The sequence below is a fragment of the Brassica oleracea genome, chromosome C2, assembly GCF_000695525.1.
Source record: "Brassica oleracea var. oleracea cultivar TO1000 chromosome C2, BOL, whole genome shotgun sequence".
NCBI lineage: Eukaryota > Viridiplantae > Streptophyta > Magnoliopsida > Brassicales > Brassicaceae > Brassica > Brassica oleracea.
The window spans coordinates 48,327,691-48,330,870 of record NC_027749.1 but is presented as its reverse complement, the minus strand read 5'-3'; positions in this window follow the sequence as shown (position 1 = coordinate 48,330,870).

The following is a 3,180-nucleotide window of genomic DNA, read 5'->3' as shown; positions in this document are numbered from 1 at the left end:
TAGCGATCCTTTTCGAGCTCTTGTTCGATGACTCGCATTTCTTCCGCAAAGCTTTTCGTAAAGAGGAGTCTATTACGAAAAATTATTTGTCGAAGAAGGTTTCTACGTTTTTCTTCTTCGGGGATTTGGACGTTAACTTCGTCGTAACCGTTTTCGACCCCAACAGTTAGCCCCCCAGATCGTTGGGAGTGTGGATTTCTAGCGAGGTCCCAATGGGCGGTATGGCGAGTTCGGATGAGACTGGTGTATTTGGGCGAAGTTCGTGTCCAAAAATCCACGAGTAAATAGTAACTTCTCATGCCTATAAGAAGGGAGGTAATTTCTTCACAATCTTCATACTTACCCATTCTCATAGAGAGATTTCTCTTGAAAAGTTCATTTTATTTCTCTCTATCATTTTCTTCTTGATTTAAAAAGAAAAACACGAGATGTCGAGTAAGAAGAAGAGTTCGAAGAAAGGGCCCTTGGCCGCGAACGTTTCCGGAGAGCTTCCAGTGCCGAAGATGGAATTCGTTCCTCACACGGTAGACCCAGTCGAGAACGAGGCATGGTGGGTGGCGTGTTACGGTTCGATCACGCCCCCCAAAGAAAAATCGTTCCCGGTCATGAACAATCGCCTGGTGGAGGCAGGTGCGCCGAGTAGGAGTACCAGTGAATTCCTCGAGGTCATGCGGTCGTTCTACCATATTTTGCCGTCAAGGAGAATACGCTAGTAGTCCCCCAGAGAGCTTTTTTACTTGTTACGAGGCATTCGTAGTGCGTTGCCGTTTGTGGGTCCCGATCCCCGAGATCACCGTCCGTGGGTTGGGTGGTTTCAGGGTGGCGATAAGCCAACTGAATCCTCTTAGTATCCAGCACCTCGTAGGGATCCTGGTCCTGAGTTACGAGCATGGTCTCTCCCTCACTGTTGATCACTTCGAAGCACTTCTTCGATTACAGATCATCAAGGACACGAACACGTACAAACTGGTTCCTCGGAACTTCGTGTCAGTGATAAAGGGGTTTACTTCTAACTTCAATTCGTGGAGGAAGTTTTTCTTCTTCGTTCGTGTAGACGCAGTGTCCGTCGAGGAGAGTTGTATCCCACTGTTTCGGAGGTTGCCGAACGATTATCCCTTTATCAACCCTCTCGCTCCATTTCCTGAGGACATTATTGCGATGAGGGATTTGCTCAGGAATGATCCTTTTTTCTGGACTTCCTTTACGCCGAAGAGGGTTCGAAAGGCGCTGAGGTTTGTGCATCCTAGTCCTGCTTTGGGCGGAGAGACAGGGAGTGATTCCGAAACTGAAGACCAAGGTCCCAATATCGCTCCCGCGATTGCGACGAGGCCGGATCCTTTGAAGGGGAAAGATATTGATCTTGGCGATCTGGAGTTTTCGGTGGATGATTGCACGCTTCCAGGATGGGATTCGAATCTTTCTTTCGGCGATGGAAGCGGTACGAGCGGGGTCCATATTCCGGACTTTGATGATTTCTTTGCCGGTTCTCCGTCGGGCTTTGATGTTCCTCCGGCCATGAGCGAGTCGGGGAGGCCGAGAATTGTTGCGGAAGGATCTTGTATCATTAACGGGGTATAAACTTTAAGATTTCTGACGATCGTTATTTTTTGCTTATAACGTGTCAATCGGTTTTATAGGGTTTGAACTTGCTTGGATCGGCCATTGAGGCGAGCCATAGAGAGGCAATGATCTATCACTTTAAGGCGGAGAAAGCGGAAAAGGATCTTGCCCGTATGCGAGACGAGATGCTGGTGCGAGACGCTCAACTCGCTCGTGATCATGCCAGGGCTGTTCGTAGGGCGGAACAGAAGGGCAAAAGGGAAATCGTCGAGGTGATGAAGACTCGCGCTTCCCAATTCCAGGTAGAGTACGGGAATCTTAAGGGCGCTTTCAACTCGCTGGGTGACTTCCGTGAGTGTCGTGGCTCCATCGGGAGCCTTTGGAAGACGCAGGAGGATGATTACGTTTTCGAGAAGGAAATGGAGCCTTTTTTTTGTCGGGATTGGCCGTTGGTGGCTCTGAACCCCTAGATATTTGTTTGAGTTACTTTGTTCTGAAGTAAACATGAGTTGTTGTCTCATATTTATCTTCGTTGAGGCGTTCAATCTGTTAGTTTGTTCGAGACGTGAGTTTTCGTAAAAATTATTTACGATTTTTCGGGAACGTTGAGACATGAACGAAGAGACATGTTTTAGGATCTCGTATCTTTTAGATATCATGTCTTTGAGATGTCTGAGACCAATGCGATGGGTTTAGGGCAAGACCTAGGTTTACTCTCGGTTTTAAGGTTTGTGCGGTGACTAGCCGGCTATCGGTTTTCCTGTTGCGATTTCTACCTGATTCGTACCGATTTAATACAAGTTGCGTTTGTTTAAGACGGCTGATGTGTTCATCGGGGCCAATCGACGAACGGAGTGTAAGATTTGTAGTGGTCGCGTTTGGACAATTTGTTCGTATCATCTCGATTTTTAACTTGGCGACGTCTCGCAGTTATTTCGAAGACTATGCGTATATTTCGGTGCTGAAGTGAGATTGTTTTAAAAAGGAACGACGCGTATTGATCGTAAAAATTTTCGAAATCTCTACGGAATTTGATTACAATAACGCATCTTTTCCTATGTGGGAGTATACAAGTATACGTACCCACTCCCCCCCCCTTTTTAGAGAGTGAGATAGCTGAACTCGTTTTTGATGGGCTGCCTACGTACCCCTTTCGAGGATCAAGCCATCTCGTAGTTCTGTTTTGTGCCGCAAGCGTTTTCACTCGGCGATGGTCGCCGTGCTGACCGCCTTGGTCGAGACGATCGTGGCTGGGTCAGTGTTCTCTTCCGGATGTCCCGGTTGAGTTATAATGTCGGCTTCGGGCTCATGTTGAGTTTTGACACCCGAAGTGTCTGTGTCAGCAGACGATGTTAGATCGTCTTTTCTCGAAACGTTGGTTGTCAAAGATTTATCAATCTTCGTGCGTTTGCGGTTTGCCGTTGCAGAGGTCGTCATTTGTCTTAACTTGTGTTCCGCAAGAAAGCACAGTCGCGACTGTTTCTGACATCCCCAGATAGCTGCGACTCCGTTTGGGGTCGGGAATTTGACGCCCAGATGGTATGTCGATGGAATAGCGTTGAGCCATGGGGTTCCCATGATCACATTGTAGATGGCAGGATGATCGACTACCGCGAACTC